Below are 19,483 nucleotides of genomic sequence, written 5' to 3'. Positions count from 1 at the left end.
CATCAGATTAGTAGTGATGACTACTTGATATTGATTTTTTTTCTAATCTACCTCATCTGCTTTATGAACACTTTGCAGAGGCCAAGTTAGGTGTGACAATAACAATTTTTTTAATTGAGAATAATTTTAGAGCTCATTCAAATGAACGACTGTGCACACTAGACAGCAGTAGCTATAGTTGTACTGTACAAATCTGGCTACAAAGCTCTGCTAATGCATCTTATATCTGACTTGTGCAACGGGCCTATTATTCTAGTCTTGGATCTCTCTGAAGCATAGATTGCCAATCATCTTTAACTGTGTGGTGGGTTTGTGATGCACAGAGAGGAGAACTAGGATCATCCATTTAGCTACTTCCACTTTCAATTTCCAGCCACACGGATCAAAATCTCATTAACCTATAGACAATGAGTAATGCTCAACAAAATACTGCTGGTTTAGTTAATGAGCTTCATTCACACCATTTTGGGTTGGAATAAATCTAAACTTTTAAAGAAAACTCAAGTGGTACAAACCCATGAGAATCGAAATAGACCAAAAAAGTTAATTTCACACTGTACAAGAACAAAACTAATAAGATACATGCAGTCCCAGTTTGAGCACTCAGTCCCCTGATCTCAATTACTAGCCTTTATCCTCCCTATATGTATCTGTGTGTGTGAAACTGACAGAGAGTATTCTCCTTTTGTTAGCTGTTTCACATAGCAGATTGTACTTAGCTCAGGAAATGGAAATGAATAGTATTTTTCAAGAATATATTACAAAAAATTCTACCTTTTCCTTTTCTTAGAAGGCAACTATCACAGCAGGGCCAACATTTAGTGCCACTTTAATAGTCACCGCCATTACCGCCCGACTATCTACTAAGGGTCATATCTGGAAAAAGCCTGCTGCATGCAGTGTTATGAATTGTCACTCACACACTGAAGTGTTCATGTTTTTAATAATATTGATTGGTTATAGCAATCAAATGGGATGGCTTCAGGATTTGTCATTTACTCCAACAAAATACATCACCCATAAATTATAAAGAAAAATAAACAAACATTGGTTGTAAATCTTATTGTGTTCTGGATTTATTGTGTTACTTCCACTGAGTTCAGTCAGTGGTGAGTTATTACAGGAGCTCTCTCTTTGGCTTGAATAATGGGAATGAGTTATAACTTGTGCCTAACATTTAGCAAATCATAAGGAGACTGATAAAGCGGTCAGTTGCCAGCATGCCTCCATTGCCCTTGCTGGTTTCTACAGCTCTAGGAATCCATGTACACAGGATATTCTGCATGGTGGCAAAGACTACTCTCCTCTTGCTCACAATGGTGTAAATCAGGAGTAACTCCGCTGATGTAAATGGAGCTACAAGGGGGTAAAACTGGTATAAGTGAGGAGATTCTTAATCTTCTCTTAGGCCTTGGCTACACTTGCGATTTACAGCGCTGTAAAGCCGCCCCCAGCGCTGTAACTCATTCCCCGTCCACACTGGCAAGGCATTTGCAGCGCTGTATCTCCGTGGTTGCAGCGCTGCATGTACTCCACGTCTCCAAGAGGAATAGCGTGTATTGCACCGCCACTGCAGCGCTGCGGTGCCAGTGTGGCCGCCCAATGTGCTGTGACTGGCCTCCAGAAGTATTCGGCAGTATCCCACAATGCCTATTCTAGCCACTCTGGTCATCAGTTCAAACTCTACTGCCCTGGCCTCAGGTAACCAACCATGTGACCCTCCCTTAAAATTCCCCGGGAATTTTAAAAATCCCCTTCCTGTTTGCTCAGCCAGGCATGGCGTGAAGTGCTATCAGCGAATCTTTCCAGGTGACTATGCCTCCACGAGCCAAGCGAGCCCCAGCATGGAGCAATGGCGAGTTGCTGGACCTCATCAGTGTTTGGGGGGAGAAAGCTGTCCAGTCCCAGCTGCACTCCAGACGTAGGAATTACGATACCTTCAGGAAGGTATCAAAGGACATGATGGAATGGGGCCATGACCGGGACGCCCTGCAGTGTAGGATTAAAGTGAAGGAGCTGCGGAGTGCCTACTGCAAAGCCCGCGACACAAACGGCCACTCGGGTGCTCCCCCCGCGACCTGCCGATTCTACAAAGAGCTGGATGCGATACTTGGGGTTAACCCCACCTCCACTCCAAGTACCACCATGGACACTTCAGAACCGGGGAGGGAGGAGGAGGAGGAGGAGGAAAATGGGAGTGAGGGTGGTGGGGCGGATGGAGACACCCCGGAATCCCTGGAGCCATGCAGCCAGGAGCTCTTCTCGAGCCAGGAGGAAGGTAGCCAGTCGCAGCGGCCGGTACTTGGTGGAGGACAAACAGAAGAGCAGGTTCCCAGTAAGTGGGTTTATTTTCGGGAAGGAATTTTTTCGGTGCGGGCTCTTTGGGAGAGGAGGGTTAAGCATGCATGCCTAGATGCAGAATAGTGCATTGATGTGGTTTATCACATCGCGGTAATCGGCCTCGGTAATCTCTTCGAATGTCTCATCCAGAACGTGTGCAATGCGCTTGCGCAAGTTTATCGGGAGAGCAAGTTTATCGCAAGTTTATCTGGTCCTTGTCCCAGCCAGGTTAACGTGTCCGCACCACTGTGCCACGAGGGGCGGGGGGACCATTGCTGCACACAGGCAAGCTGCATATGGGCCAGGGCAGAAGCCGCATTGAAGTAGAAGACCCTCCCTTGCTTCCCAGGTCACCCTCAGCAGCGAGATATCGTCCAGGACGAACTCCTGTGGAAAATGTTGGGACAGTGTTCAGTGTAGGTGCCCCCTGCAGCTGTTGGCTCTCCCCAAGGCACAGAAACCCAGAGGACAGTACAGCCCTGAAACAATCAGTCCCCCTTACTCACTATTTTGAGGCTCCCGTGGAGAGACCGCGAAAAACCAAAGAAGACATGCTGCAAGAAGTGATGCGGCAATCTATTAAAGAGAATGAAAAAGCACAGAACTGGAGGGAGAGAGAAAGCAGGATCCGCCAGGAAAACGCAGCGCACCGGCGGCAAAGCACGGAGCACCGGCAGCAAAGCACGGATCGGCTGATAAGCATCCTGGAGTGCCAAGAAGACGCTATCCAGGAGCTCGTAGCCATGCAGAAGAAGCAGTACCGCAAATGCCCCCCCTCCTACAGCCCTTGTCCCAAAACTCTTTCCCTTGTGCCCCACTGTTACCTCCAACCTGCTTTCGCCAACTTCCGGGTTCCTCACGCCACCAGCTGCCTCCAACACCAGTATCTTCACCACCCAGCCCTGAAAACCCAACCCTTACCCTCTGCACTCAACCCCCATCACCATGCAGTATAGCTATCCTGAAGTGCAGCACTCACTGCACAGCACACCAGACAGGACATACACGAATCTGTGATTGTACCATTCCCCACTCCACCCCCTTGCCCTTTCTGATTCCCAAGCAGTTGTGTTTCTTTTCAATAAATAAATTTTCTTTTCAATAAATGGATTTTTTGGCTTTGAAAACATTCTTTATTATTGCATAAAGTAAAAGATTCCTTAGCCCAGGAAATAAACAGGCACTGCAAGTCTGCTTAGCAAACACTGATTCCTAAAGATTGGAACTACTGCACTTCACTCCCGTGCAGAGCACCAGATATCACTGCTGGTTTTCAGCCTCAAATTGCTCCCTCAAGGCATCCTTAATCCTTGCAGCCCCACGTTGGTCCCCTGTAATAGCCCTGCTCTCTGGCTGTGCAAATTCAGCCTCCAGGTGTTCAACCTTGGAGGTCCATGCATGAGTGAAGCTTTCAACCCTCCCTTCACAAATATTATGGAGGGTACAGCACACGGATATAACCGCGGGGATGCTGTGTTCAGCCAAGTCCAACTTCCCATACAGAGATCGCCAGCGGCCCTTTAAACGGCCAAAGGCACACTCCACAGTCATTCGGGACTGGCTCAGCCTGTAGTTGAACCGTTCCTTGCTGCTGTCAAGGCTCCCTGTGTAGGATTTCATGAGCCACGGCATTAACGGGTAAGTGGGATCGCCAAGGATCACAATGGGCATTTCAACTTCCCCTACTGTGATCTTCTGCTCTGGGAAAAAAAGTCCCAGCCTGCAGCTTCCTGAACAGCCAAGTGTTCCGAAAGATGTGTGCGTCATGCACCTTTCCTGGCCAGCCTGTGTTAATGTCAATGAAATGCCCACAGTGATCCCCTGCCTGGAGAACCATAGAGAAATACCCCTTCCGATTAACGTACTTGGATGCTAGATGGGGTGGTGCCAGAATAGGAATGTGTGTCCCATCTATCGCCCCTCCACAGTTAGGGAACCCCATTTGTGCAAAGCCATCCACTATGTCCTGCACGTTACCCAGAGTCATGGTTCTTCTGAGTAGGATGCGATTAATGGCCCTGCAAACTTGCATCAACACGATTCCAACGGTCGACTTTCCCACGCCAAACTGGTTTGTGACCGACTGGTAGCTGTTTGGAGTTGCCAGCTTCCAGATTGCAATAGCCACCTGCTTCTCCATTGGCAGAGCAGCTCTCAATCTCGTGTGCTTGCGCCGCAGGGTGGGGGCGAGCTCCTCACACAGTCCCATGAAAGTGGCTTTTCTCATCCAAAAGTTCTGCAGCCACTACTCATCCCAGACTTCCATGACGATGTCATCCCACCACTCAGTGCTTGTTTCCCGAGTCCAAAAGCGGCGTTCCACGGTGCTGAGCATGTCCGTGAACACCACAAGCAATTTCGTGTTGTACGCGTTACGTGGCTCGATAGCATCATCGGACTCCTCACTCTCACTGTCACTTTGGATCTTAAGGAATAGTTCGAGAGCCAAACGTGACGTGCTGGCGAGACTCGTCAGCATACGCCTCAGCAGTTCGGACTCCATTTCCCGCAGACAGATCGCGCTGCACGGAAACCGTTGAAAGATGGCACCAAAGGTGGACGGAAACAAAGGGATTCCTGGGATGCGAAGTGATGCATCACGGGGCGTTGGGACAGGACCCAGAATTCCCCGCACCCACGTCCCCTGCCCACAACCCACGGCGCCAGAATGGGAAGAGGTGCTCTGTGGGATAGCTGCCCATAGTGCACCGCTCCCAATGGCGCTGCAATTGCCGCAAATGTGACCACGCCACTGTGCTGGCAGCTGTCGGTGTGGACAGACTGCAGCGCTTTTCCCTACTCAGCTGTACGAAGACAGGTTTACCTCACAGCGCTGTACAGCTGCAAGTGTAGCCAAGGTCTCCGCCATCACTCACACAAACTTAGCTGTTGCAATCATTGCTCATCAGTCAGTCCTTTCCACCCTGCTCTGATAACTTTGTTGTACTCTCTCCCAGTTGTCAATATCATCCTTGTACCCATCTGGCCAAAGTCAAAGTCTATTACATCTCCCTGTTCTGATCTAATAGCACGGGGAATACTGTGTGTGCAATTTACTAAGCATGCAAATTAATGTGTGCAAAATTAGAGGCTGCATTCGGAAAATTGGGCCTCAATAAGATGCCAGAAGAAAATCTATCTCATCTGATAACATCCCCTCTGGCCTAAGCAACTGGTGACTTGCAATAAATAATGTTCCCCAAAGGGTTCATGGGGACAATCATTTTCTTTTCATTGTCATTACCACCCTAGGGTGAGCAGCTTGTCTCCTCTTTCTGCCCCTATATTTTCCCTGATAGAAGCTTGTAAAAATAGCTGAATGTTCTGCTAGATGTTTGCTATTGCTTGTCTTCCCTCTGTATGTCACAGTGCCTTTTATTCAGGGGTTAGAAGGTGTTCCAAGTCTTCTTTATATGCTCCACTACGACCTTTCTCCTTTAACTAACTGCCCAGCACTATTCTTTTGGTGTGGGCCTCAGAAATCTGAGCCCTTCCTTCAGCTGTTCTGTCTGCCACTCTAGTGCTGAGTGCCTCTGCAACGTTGCCACCGATACCTCTATTCTTTGTCTCCTCTCTCTGCTAGGTTCCACTGCAGCCCTACATGGCTAGTCTATCAATATTCAGTACAGTTGGTTCAAGGGTTTACCCACCCACTCTCCCATCTATCAGCTCACAGTTCTTTAATTCAGTCACACATTCTCTCATCATTCATCAGGCCATTTACACATTCTCCTATCCATTCACACATTCTCTCTCACTCTTTTTCAATCACTTGCGTATTCCCTTACCACCACCACCACCACCACCACCCCTGTCATTTTTGCATCACTTCCATTTGCTACAGCCTGTCTCTTGTGGGCTCCACAGCGCCGGCTTTCAGAGTACAACACAAAGTATTATTGTATACCATCTTCCACTCAAAAGTACCATGAAACACTTCACAGCTAATCACAGTACATACCTTCAAATACAAGTGAACTAGATTCATTGGACCGGTTACCTCACCTTGTTCCTGCTCCCAAGCCCTAACTCCAGTTATTGACTCTGGCTTGACCGTTAGTGCAACTCTGACTTTGACTTCAGTTTAACCCTTGACGTGGCTTCTAACTCTGACTCTGTCTGGACCTCGGGCGCGACTACCCATGACCCTGACTCTACTCTGAGCTCTGACTAGTAGGTCACACCACTTGTGTACTGCTCTGACACCACCATACAGCAAGCCAGGGAGTGATCAGACAGCAAAAAGCACCTCCCAAGCCAGTTGTTTACATGAAACCAACTTCAAGTACCCATCAGCCCAGGAAAGGACAATGGTGGACAACTGAAGTTAATGGAATGACATTGAGACATACCCGCTCCCAAATCAAGAGGGGTTTCCACACTCTGAATAAAAGTGAGTCACCATGGGCTAAGGAAAAAGAGAATAAAGCCTTTTAAAGGAAGGCTTGTGTCTGAGGTTTGGCAACAGGAAACTGAAGGGCAGGTCTTTCTTGTGCAAACTGTTAGCATACGCTCTAACAGTCTGTTGTGCAAACTGTGTGGAGTGTGGGTGCAAAACTGAGCTGATAACTGGGGGGCTGGTTTCACTTGTGCAGGGGGAAATGATCTGAGAGTCTGGTACTTAAAAACTCATGGAGAGTGGATTTGGAGAGACTCGGGATTTAAAGAGCTATTGGTGTCACCCTGCAAGCAGTAAATAAGCTGGTGGAAGCCAGGGCGAGAACTTGCGCTTGTAGGCAAGCTACTGATGTCAGGGATCTGAGCCATAGCAGCATAGCATTAAGGTTACAGGGCAGGCAGTGACAGAATTCCTATTGGGTCTGGGTGATCCCCAACACATCACATTGTTGTCAGGTTTTCTGTAGGGATCATGACAAAGGTCAGGTTTAAGGAGAGTTGCGAAGGCAGAAAATGTGGTAGCTTTGCAGATATTTATGGGGAGCTTCTCCCAAGTGGGAGAAAGCAGAAAGGTGCTTGTGGAGATTGGAAACTGGCCTCATGTCAGAGGTGGGAGTCAATATCTTGATAGTGAAGAAGATATGATAGTTAGGGAAGGGATAAGCTTGAAAGTGAAGACAAGTGACTTATTCTTGGCCGATAGAGAACAGGAAGCCAGTGGAGGAATTCAAAGAGAGGAATGACATGGTCACAATGCAGCAGCATTCTGAATGGATACGAATGGGGCAAGATTGCATTTGTCAAGGGCAAAGAAAAGGATGTTGCAATAATTTAGATAGAAGACGAGAGCCTGGATGAGAACTTTAGCTGTGTGATGGATAGGAAGGCCATACCTTAAACTTGTGTAAGCAGAGTCAGGATGAGCTCTACCCTGACATCTGGTGGTGAATTATGGCGAGTGTGGAAAAGAACTCCAGGGGCTGATCTTGTTTACATAGGCACACCCACTCGCCTGGCATGAAACACAGCAACTAAAAGTGGTTACTTTGGCTGGTGTGGGATCCCCAGTTTCTCTATTATTGGGGCAGGAAGAATAAAGTTTTGTTACCCTGATTCTGTGAATCAAGGCCAGTGGAACTGTTGTATGACAGAAGGACTGAGTGAGTCCTTCACCATTACCTAAGTAGCACTTGCTCGACAAGGGGCATGGGTTACAAAACCCAGTGAATTGAAAGAGGATGGGGACAGGTATTTGTACCTGATGGTATGGGCCCCCTCTGAGGGTTTCAAACACCAATTGCACCGCCTCCTCTCTCCCCTGTTGAATGTCAGAGCTAACTTTGATTCCCTTAGGAGTCTAGTTACAGGCTGCTGAGCTCAATTCACTTTGGGCCAATGGTGCACCAGCACTGGGGCTCCCCTACTATACTATGAGCTGAAATCGCTAAGAGCTGAAATCACAAAAGAGCTGATGTTATTAAGAGCTGAGATCACTGAGTGCTGTGTTAACTAGTGGGGGAGCCTGATGCTATATTGCTCAGCAGCTGGCGGAGCAATTTGTGGGGATGACTGGAGGAGTGGCGAGCGGTGCGGAGCCTTGCGGGGCCGGTTGGAGCGGCCCAAGGAACGGCGAGCGGAGCTGTTTGCGGGGACGGCTGAAACGGCTCACAGCTCGGTGAGCGGAGCAGCTTGTAGAGCGGAGCAGTTTGTGGGATGGCAGGAAAGTGGACTGGCTCGTGGTGAAGGCTGCGGTGGAACCCCCACAGAGAAACAGACGGTGGGCCAGCCTCGGATCACGTAAGGTGCCCCTTAACACCCTGTGTGCCCCCCCTTTTACTCTGGGGCTGCACTGACCAGGGACAGAGACTTTGGGGGTTGTTGGACTTTTGGGACTTTGGGTGGTTGCTGGACCCAAGAGACTTTGGGGGTGTTGGACTTTGGGGACTCTGGGTGATTTTTGGGTTGCTGGATTCAAGAACCAAAGGGAAAGGACACAGCCCAATTTGCTGGGGTGGGTTTTGCTCATGGTTTGTGTTATGAATCCTGTTTGTGGTGTTTTTCCAATTTTATGCTGATGTCGTTTACCTCATGTTATTAAACATTTTCTGCTACACTCAGACTCTGTGCTTGCGAGAGGGGAAGTATTGCCTCTTAGAGGTACCCAGGGGGTGGTATGTAATTGTCCCAGGTCACTGGGTGGGGGCTCGAGCCGGTTTTGCATTGTGTTATTGAACGGAACCCCTAGATACAGAACCCGGCCCTTGTTGCTGCCAACTTAGATGGGCAGAAGGGTTACACTTGTTAAGCAGAAAGAATTGCAAGACTTAGACATGGCCTGGATGTGAGGACCTAGACAGTAGTCTGAATCGAAATGATGGCCCAGGTGATGGGCCTGAGTGACAGGCAGGATTGTGGTGTTGTCTACAATGACCGAAAAAGGAAGTAGTGGGGAGGTCTTGGGGGAGGGAAAGATTAAGAGCTCTGTTTTTAGCCTTTTTGAGCTTGTGCTGACGGCTAGACATCCACAAGAAGATGTCAGAGACACAAAGTGAGATTTTAGTTTGGACAGAAGGAAACAGGTATGGAGTAGAGAGGTAGATCTGTAAGTCATCAGCATCAAACCCAAACACAGCATGTAACCCTATCCTGAATGGGTCATACCAAGCCTCTGATAGACCTCTGAGAGGTATGTCTTTTTCCTGCACTTTGGCAATACTTGTATAGCTTGTCATGGCAATAAAGTCTCAATGAATTGAAATGAATGAGGGGGAAGTGTGGGGGAACAGAACCAATTCTGTCACAAGTAGTGGAGGGAAAGTCCTCAAAAATAGGAAGAGAGATGAATGAGATCAGAGTGGTGAGGAAAGTCAAGCCAGAGAGGGTCCTGAAGACCTGAAAGAATAATGTTTTATACTGGGTTCTGAAATGTCCAGGGAGCCAGTCATTATCACAGAGGATGAGATTCGTGCTTCCAGGATGGACTGAAGTGGGTTGAACTGGCTTTAGTGGGGACCATTTAGGGTGGGAGGGAGGACAGTGAAGATTTTATGAACCCATGAATCAGAGGAGGAATTGAGAAATGGTCATGGACATTTTCAGTGGGGAAATTGGAAGTAACGGCAGGTAGATTTACAGATCATGGAAGAGGTGAGAGGCATAGGAGTTCAAAGAGACAAGTCTAAAAAGCCTCGCTTACTCTGCCATTCATTCCTGACCTCTAGAATACTTGGGGTTTATGATGAAACCACTGACACAAACTTTGCTGTAAACATGTTAATTAATTAGTTATCTAAGGCCACTGTCATAACAAGACATATATAGATTGCATTCAGAATAGATTGTCACTTACCAAATCAAGTTACAGTCAAGGGAAAATATTTTTGTGGGCTTTTCCTCCCCTTTTTCAGGCTATTGCAGAATTATGATGATGTGTTAATGGGTCAAAAGTACCTTTGGCAAGTTGGTACAAGGCTCAGATTTCATTGATAATCAACAGATGAATGAGCCTGTAATAATCCTTCAGAGTCAATTTTCAGTGGTTGAATTCCTTTACACTCTCCAGAGCATTCATGTGGTTTTGATGTCATTGCTAGCTACCTTGACCAGAAAAGATTACTGATAGCTGTGGGGTTTTTTTCATTTACATTTCTAGGGGATAGTTGGCTGGATTTAACATCTTGGAAGCTTGTATTTCCTTTAAACTACAACCAAAATGACTTGGGTTCTAAAGGAACTGTGACCACTATGGAAAGAGACCTGCATGATAATGGATATACATCTGTTCACTGTGTACTCATGGTCAAAAAAAGCTAGCAAAATATTAGGTTACATAAGGAGTAGGATGGAGACTAATACTGAAAATATTATAATGCCATTATATACCATCACCTCTGGAATACTTTGTTCGGTTTTGGTCACCCTATCTCAAAATAGATATAGCAGAAATTAAAAGGGTACTCACAGATGGCTGATGAACTAATTAGAGCAGGGGTCGGCAACCTTTCAGAAGTGGTGTGCTGAGTCTTCATTTATTCACTCTAATTTAAGGTTTTGCGTGCCAGTAATACATTTTAACATTTTTAGAAGGTCTCTTTCTATAAGTCTATAATATATAACTAAACTATTGTTGTATGTAAAGTAAATAAGGTTTTTAAAATGTTTAAAAAGCTTCATTTAAAATTAAATTAAAATGCAGAGCCCCCCGGACCGGTGGCGAGGACCCGGGCAGTGTGAGTGCCACTGAAAATCAGCTCGCATGCCGCCTTTGGCACATGTGCCATAGGTTGCCTACCCCTGAGTTAGAGGTATGGAAAGATCTCCATATAAAGAAAGGCTGAAATGTTTGGGCCTGCCCAGATCCTTTATTCCAGTTGCCCCACACTGCTAGGGGAAAGCAGTTAGAGCCAGCAGGAAAGATTTTCAAAGGCACAAATGGGAATTAGGTGCCCAACTCCCATTGATTTTCAATGGGAATTGGGTGCCCATTTGCCCTTTGTGCCTTTGGAAGTCTCCTCTGACCTATTCAAAACATGGGATCCTCCCAAGACACAAAAGCAGCATGGTGGCCACTATACTAACCTTTTTTGCTGCTGGTGTAGAGGGCTTACTCTCCTGCAATTAGCCCTTTGGGCTATTGGTAGCTGGTGTAACTTAGAGCTGCCTGGAACAGAGCTGGCCTAGAATCAAGGGAGAGCAAAGACCATCTTTGCATCCAGACTCCTATGAAGTTTCACAGTGCAGTTCTTGGCCGTAGCCCAGGATCTAGTCCCGTTCTGCTCAGAAAGGAGAGGGACAAGCATGGGAGCAGTATGCCTCATCTTTACCATTCATTATTTTGTAAACGGAGTGCTCCTAGTCACCCTGTCAAAACATGCAAAAAAGGTGCTGCCAGTGACAAAGAAGAGACAAAGTTAAAAGCTATTAAAAGAAAATACTATTTTCCTCAATGCATAATTAACCATAGAACTCACTGTCACAAGATTACACTGAGTGCAAGAGCTTAGTAGGATTCAAAGAAAGGATTGGCCATTAATATAAACTTGCTTCCACAGCTACCCCAGATTTATTTTAAAATTAATTGATAAACTCTCAGGCTCCAGGCCAGGAGCCAACCATTAACCGATGGGGTCAGGAAGAAACTACCCCTATAAGCAGAGTATTCTAAAACTGTCTATGCTGAGGTATCTTACACCTTCCTATGAAGCATCTGGTCCAGGCCACTGTCAGAGAGAGGACAATGGACTAGAAGGTCCAAGGGTAGGCTCTGATATGGCTTTTCTTATGTTTCTTTCAAAATTATAGCCAGAGGGATCATTTTATTGTGAGCCTTCTCTGCAAAATCTTGTAGTGTTCCATCTTGTTGCATCAATTCATAAGTGGCATGTCATTAGTAATGTTCTTTTGTGCAGTTTTTCATCGGGGCTGCTGTTCCTTTCCCAGAATTATAGTTAAAAGCCAGTCTCAGTTTCAGAGTTCTATAACTCTATGTCACACATGAAATAACAGAGATTAAACGAGGCTGTTGAAATGTTGATTAATGAAAAAGAGCATGAAATCCTGTGAGCTTCTGGCAGAAACCTTAAAGGAGCAGTTCTCCAACTTTTCCATATTCTTTCTTCATTTGCATATATGACTTTCTATGGGACTCAGCACTACAGTATCTGAGCACCTCAAAGAGGTTAATGATTTAATCCTCACAGCACCTCATTCAGGAAGAGTGGTAGCCCCACTTTTACACATGGGGAACTGAGGCACAGAAAGTAGAGTTTCAAAAACACTCAGCATTGGCCTAACTCGGCTCTCAGTGAAATCAACAGTGAAATTCGCATTGACTTCAATGGGAACAGAATTAGGCCAGTGCTGAGCACTTTTGAAAATCCCCATCATAGAGACGAAATGACTTGCCCATGGTCACACAGGAAGTCCAGAGCCCAGCCAGGAACAAAACCCAAATCACCTCAGCTGATGCCGTAACCACAAGACCATATTTCTTCTGATCTTGTGGCCATTACTTCAGCAAGCCCCAGTCAGCTCTCTTGAAAATTCTGAGTCCAGTCAGAAGCAAAAGAGCTGGTAGTCTCCAAGCTGTTCTAAGGAGACAGCAATCCATTATGCACAAAACTACCAATGCAATTTTTATTATATTGCACTGATAAGCACCTTTGCTGGCAGTGTTAGCACACACCATGGACTGGAAGAACAGCATCGAGTCTAACCTGCCTTCTTCCTGGCATTGTCAAAGTACCTTGGTGGAGAAGTGTGTGGAAGAAAGTGCACTGATGTTTCCTCGGTTCTGCATGTTCTGTGTCTGTATAGAGGAATTCAGTCTACTAAGCTGCCAGTCCAGTATTTTTTCATAAGTTCTGAATTCATTTAATTCACCCATTAAGCTTGTACTAGGTTTATAGACAACTAGACTTTGAAGGAAAAAACTCTTTCCAAGATCAGCTTCAGTGAGCCAATTCAGATGGGGCAAAGCTTCCAACTACACAAATACTATATGAAGAGTGTGGAACTTTGAACAATTCAGAAAAAATGTTTCTTATTGTTATGCCATTTCCTACAACAGTCACCAAATATTACATATCTTAGAAATTTGCTAAGAGTTTACTTTTTACAGAAAAGGTTGGAACAAAAGATTTTTTCCCCCTCCACAAGATTTCTACAGTATCTAGTGAGAAAGATATCTCTTCTCTCCAAACGTTACTGTGACACAGAGGGTCAAATTCAGCACAACTCTTTGGAAGTCAATGTAATTTCAACTGATTGTGGTCTTACATTTATTTTAGAACACATTTAGGTTGCAGTCCTGCCACGGGGCCCAAAAGTGAGGACACTGACACACTCCCAATGGAGTGCAAACAGAACTTCCTGGAGTGAAATTCTGGCCCCATTCAAGTCAATAGAAGATTTGCCATTGATTTCTGTGGGAGCATAACAGTCTACACTAGCAGACTTTATTGTGAGATTGAAGTATTAGTTTTACACCAGAAGCAGTATATGAGTCCCTGTATTTTTAATAGGCCTAAATTTTCAAAAGTGAGTAGTGATTTTTGGGTGCCCCAGCCCGAGACACTTCAAAAGGAACTGATATTTTAGAGGGCAGGTGCACAACACTTTCTGACACCAGGCCCCTTTAAAGTGACAGAGTTGGGAGCCCAAGAATTTGGGCAGCCAAAATCCTTAGTCATTCTTGAAAATCTACACCTAATGTTATTCTTTGCTGAGTCATCGAATATTCTTCTAAAGAGACACTGTCCACTTATATATAAGAAAAGCCATAGCACAGTGAACAAAACATTGGGAATAGCCAAGTGTGACGGGTTGGATCACAGAAACCCCCTTGGGAGCTGCCACCCGATGTGCCAAGACTACCCCTGCTTCTGTTTTCCCTGCCAGCTCAGGACTCCAGCACCCCGTCTTGCTGAATTAGACACTCCAGTCCACTTCAACACAGACCCAGGGTCTGAATCACTTGTCCCAAAACTGCAAGTTTACCCAAAAACAGCTCACAGGAGTGTGCTTGTCTTTAGCACTCAGATGCCCAACTCCCAATGGGGTCTAAACCCAGATAAATCCGTTTTACCCTGCATAAAGGTTATGCAGGGCAAACTCATAAATTGTTCGCCCTCTATAACACTGATAGAGAGATATGCACAGTTGTTTGCTCCCCCAGGTATTAATACATACTCTGAGCAAATTACTAAATAAAAAGTGATTTTATTAAATACAGACAGTAGGATTTAAGTGGTTCAAAGTAGTGACAGAACAAAGTAAGTCACAAGCAAAATAAAATAAAATGCGCAAATCTATGCCTAATCAAACTAAATACAGATAATCTCACCCTCAGAGATGCTTCAGTAAGTTTTTCTCAGACTGGACACTTTCCAGGCCTGGGCACAATTCTTTCCCCTGGTACAGCTCTTGTTCCAGCTTAGGTGTTAGCTAGGGGTTTCTCCATGATGGCTCCTCTCTCTCTCTGTTCTCTTCCACCCCTTTATATATCTTCTGCATAAGGCGGGAATCCTTTGTCCCTCTGGGTTTCCACCCCCCCTCACTGGAAAAGCACCAGGTTAAAGATGGATTCCAGTTCAGGTGACATGATCACATGTCACTGCAAGACTTCATTACTCACTTGCCAGCACACACATATACAGGAAGACTCACAGGTAAATATAGCCATCTGCAGACAATGGGAGTCGTCAAGATTCCAAACCATCCTTAATGGCCCACACTTTACATAATTACAATAGGCCCTCAGAGTTATGTTTTATATTTCTAGTTTTAGATACAAGAGTGGTACATTTATACAAATCAGATGATCATACTCGGTAGATTATAAACTTTGTAATGATACCTTACAAGAGACCTTTTGCACGAAGCATATCCCATTTGCATTATAGTCACTTATCAAATTTTTATAAAACTATCCCAGTTACATTATATTCACTTATTATCATGTTTTTATAAAACCATATAGACTGCACAACGTCACACCAAGATAAAATACACTTGCCAAAAAAATATATTCCACAATTCTTCCCCAATTTACCCATTGTAACAGGTAGAATTTTAAAGCCATTTCTCTGTAAGACAGTGATTATTTTGGGAGAGATGGTCACATCTGTTAACTTCAAATAGGAGTCCATGGGCAGAAATGCAGGGTATTTTGGTGAAACAGACACAGATTCTCTCTTTCACTTGTCTTTACCTTGTTATCAGCCACATTAGGATTTTCCTACCTTATGCTAAGAGACTGATCTATGTCACTTCACTCTATGAACCTTTCTCAAACTGCTTTTTATTTCCAAATAAGAGCACTAAGCTGCCTGCCCTGCACTTCCATGTTTAAACATGTCTCTCTCTTCTTACCCTTGCTTCTCAACAAACATCAACTCCCCCAAGAGGAAGTTTGTCCCAAAGCTGGGAATATTGAACCAATATTTTAAAACATAGGTACTGGCAGGACACAATCACCCTTTTGATACAGGGGGATGACAAGTGCTTGATTGTTAACATTTTTATTTTATAAAATAAAGTTTATATCTCCATGAACCACTTGCCACTTCCTTTCCAAACTTGATGTTGTTTATGCTAAACTTCCAGATGCCATTGCTCAACCCCATGGCTGTTACATAAATTAGAAACTAGTCTGAGTTTAGAATTTAGAGCCCTCTTAACATCCAGAATATACTTAGAATAGTTCTAATAAATCCTTTATGCACTGAAAATCAAAATATAAATAAGGAAATTAAAAAGCCACCTTTAAAATAAAAATGGAGTCAATGCCATGGACTGTACTGAGGCAAAACAAGAGCTACATTTCAGCATTACTGCAACACATTTCCTTAGCCAGACAAGAATAACCCTCTCCCTCACTTGGTGGGATATTACATTTTATAGCTACACCTCTTTTATTTTTAGACAGCTAAAAGCTCTTTGAGTATGTAGCTTATGGTTTCCTTAATTTCTTTTGTATATTTTTTAAGAGTTAAAACAGCTGTAAATTGGCCCGGGCAGTAGAGGTCTTTAAAAATGTTAAACAGTTGAAATCCACAATATCCATAAACATTTTTATTATCCTTTCTAGCTTAGTGGAATGGCTGGCAGCACGCGTTTCTAACTTGGCACAATAAGTAGCATAATTTTGGAAGTGAATGAGCATAGTAACATTATCTCACTTTAGACAGTCTAAATAGGGAGGAGAGTCTAAGTACACTGTTCCTGTAGAGCAAGTGTTATTAGTGCTATAAAGTGTTCATGACATAAAACAGCAAAGGAATCTCACAGAATTTGTATACAGAAGAGTCGCTATTGTTGCAGGTTGATTCATGCCGCTGACAGACACATAACTATATACCTATACGCAATACCACTGCTTCTTCTAGCAACCACAGGCGTGATGGGGACCTTGCTGAGTGAGTGCTAATACCCTCTGGAAGAGACAGCATCACAGCTCTGATAATGAGTTGGCTGATGATTTTTCAGTGCTATCAACCAGAGAAACTAAAGTTTTTCCAAGTACCAGAGCTGTGATCCATATCCAAGGAGTCAGGCAGGCGCAGTGGGAATGGACAGTTTTCGTAAGATCAAGGATCATAATTTATGGGTGTGTTTTAACTGGGAATGAATTTCTGAATCATTGTAATCGGTAGGATTTCAAAGAAAATTGGTAGCAAGCATCATTAGAGCATTCCAGTGAACTGAAGCCAAGAGTTGGTTTCCTTGATGTCAGTTTTCCATTGGAGAGAACATAAGTGTAATGTTAGTGTTTGATACCAATACAAGGTGAGTGTCAGTCTCAGCTATGCATTCCACTAAACATTAAGCTTCAGATTTAAAACAGGCTCATACCACAAAAATGTACCTAATTCTTATTCTCATTTGAGGTACGACATATTGCCTTTTTATTACCACTAAACTAAGCTCTGCTGTCATTTTAAAACAAGCTCAGTTCGCTCAAATGGGATACTCTGCAGAATGAATACGTTTGCTAGAAAGATCTCCCAAAGATTATGATCCCAGTCCTCAACCTCTGGTGGGGTCTTTTGGGGCAGTCACAGTAAAAGGAACCTTATATCAGCTTGAAAGGGGCCACTGAAGATTCCATCAGCATAAAACTGGCTTTGTACCATCTATTCCCTCACCTCTGGGCTGGGGAGCATGTTGAGGTGATAGGACTGCAAGGGGAAGCTCTTTGTTATTCCCCAGGACCAGGGGAGCAAGAAGGAGGTTACAGCCACCTTGTTCTCCCATCTTTTCAGTTGTACTGGCTATGAGTAACTGGTCTCTGTGTGTATGTACATATTACAGGCAGGCCTTGTAGCACCACCTATTAAGGTAGCCCAACAACTCTCATTATAAGATCCTGTTCTAAGTTGCTTAACACTTTGCCAAACGTTAACCATTCAAACTGAAATTTTCTATGCAAGGTGACTGCCTCAGGGTGACTTTTTCTGGAACATCTCAGCCAAAACTGTTCAGCCATTTCTGAGAATGAGGCTAGGGGGAAATAATGTTGTTTGGCACATGTTAAAAAACTCCGGCAATCCTTTCTTTGAACTATTCTAGTGCCTTCATGATTTGGAGCAAGGACTTGAAATTTAGCAGGAGAGTGGCCCTTGTGTCTGGCCTTTGGCCACCCCTGTGAAAATCTGCCCAGATTTGGCCATATTACAATCCTTCGACAAATCGTAGTTCCCACATGCTCCATAGAATCTTCTTCAATTTCCAAAGATTCCACCCTCACTGAGCATGTTTGAGCCTTTCACAGCTTCTAGCACTGACTGGTTTGTGCATGCGCCATCCCCACACAGATCCTAGTGCTAACCAGGCTGCATATGAACCGTCCCCACAGAGCAACTGAGCAAGCTCCAGCCCAGGGCTACAGTTGAGAACCTGGACTTTCTCTATCATGGCTGCTCCCAGCTACTCTGGCTAGGATGGGGCCAGGAATCCAAAATAAGAATTGGATGCCTGTGTCTCCTGTGCTCTCAATTATCCCCCTGCTAGCAGGCAGTGTGGAAGAGGAACCCATCTGATGTGCATACAGAGGGGGGAAAAGCTGGGTGAGGTGGGATGGAAAGGAGGATATTGGAACAATTAGTCTAAGATTGGCATTAGTGGGCGGGGGTGGAGAAACTGGGACTGGCTGGGCATAGAGACTGGGACTGGAACCCAGTGTATTGAAACTGGGAATGGAAGAGTGAAGAAATGCTGGGACTGGGAGCTGTGTGGGGAGTGCCTGGGACTGAGAGCTGGTGAGGGAAATAATGACTGGGAGCCAGTTGACCTCGGGGGAGGGAGAGGGGAATGGAGCAGGATACTGAGATCAGATGAGGAGCTAGGGAGCAGTGGTGAGACTGGAACTTGCTGGACAAGAAGCATGGTTCTAAGAACCAGTGAGGGCAGGGAGGGGAGACAGATTGGACAAGGGGCTGGGGTGTGGAGAGAGAACTGGAATTGACTGGACAAAGACTGGAACAAGGATCTTGGGGGAAGGATTGGGGACAAGGACCTGGGGCAGGAGGGGGGAAGTGGGAGTGCTAGGCAAGGAGACCGAAACTGGGTGTGGGCAGGACGAATGACAGAGTGGGTGGGAGTTTAGGATTTAGACAGAGATCTAGGAGGAAGAGACTAGCACTTGCTGGGCAAGGAGACTGGGTCTAGGATGAGAAACCTGACGAATAGGGAGTTGGACTGGGCAGGCATTTCCTGGGTGCCCAACTTGATACTCCAGGGCAGGGGCAGTGGAGCCTTCCCAAAAGTGGGGGACCAGGGACTCCCCACCCCATCCATGGCCCCATCCCGCCCCTCCTCTTCCCCCCAAGGCCTTGCCCCCAGCCAAGCCAGAGCAGGCCGGGGAGCCCAGGCCCCTCCAACTGCCTGGGGTGAGGGGGCCCGAGAGCAGCCACCAATCCGTGTCACCGCCCCCCAAGCCCTCTGGCCCACAGCAGGTGGAAGGTCCGCAGCTCCCCACATCTCCCCGTGCAGCTCTTATCCCGACCTGGCTCCAACCAGGGGGTGGAGCCTTGGAGCCGCAGCCTGGCCATGGTAAGAGCCACAGCTGTCGGTAGCCGCAGATCCTCCATCTGCCCTGGGCAGGGACAGGGGCCAGGAGTTGCTCTCAGGCACCTCCAGGCAGGTGGAGGATGCATGGCTCCCCACAGCTTCCCGGGCTCCAGCTGCCAGCCTGGCTGTGGGGTGGAGGCTTGGGGGAGAAGAGCAGGGGCAGGGCCCGTGGCAA

The sequence above is a fragment of the Terrapene carolina genome, unplaced genomic scaffold, assembly GCF_002925995.2.
Source record: "Terrapene carolina triunguis isolate 2854851 unplaced genomic scaffold, T_m_triunguis-2.0 Scaffold88, whole genome shotgun sequence".
NCBI lineage: Eukaryota > Metazoa > Chordata > Testudines > Emydidae > Terrapene > Terrapene triunguis.
The sequence above is the reverse complement of the archived record's forward strand: the minus strand, read 5'-3'. Positions refer to the sequence as shown.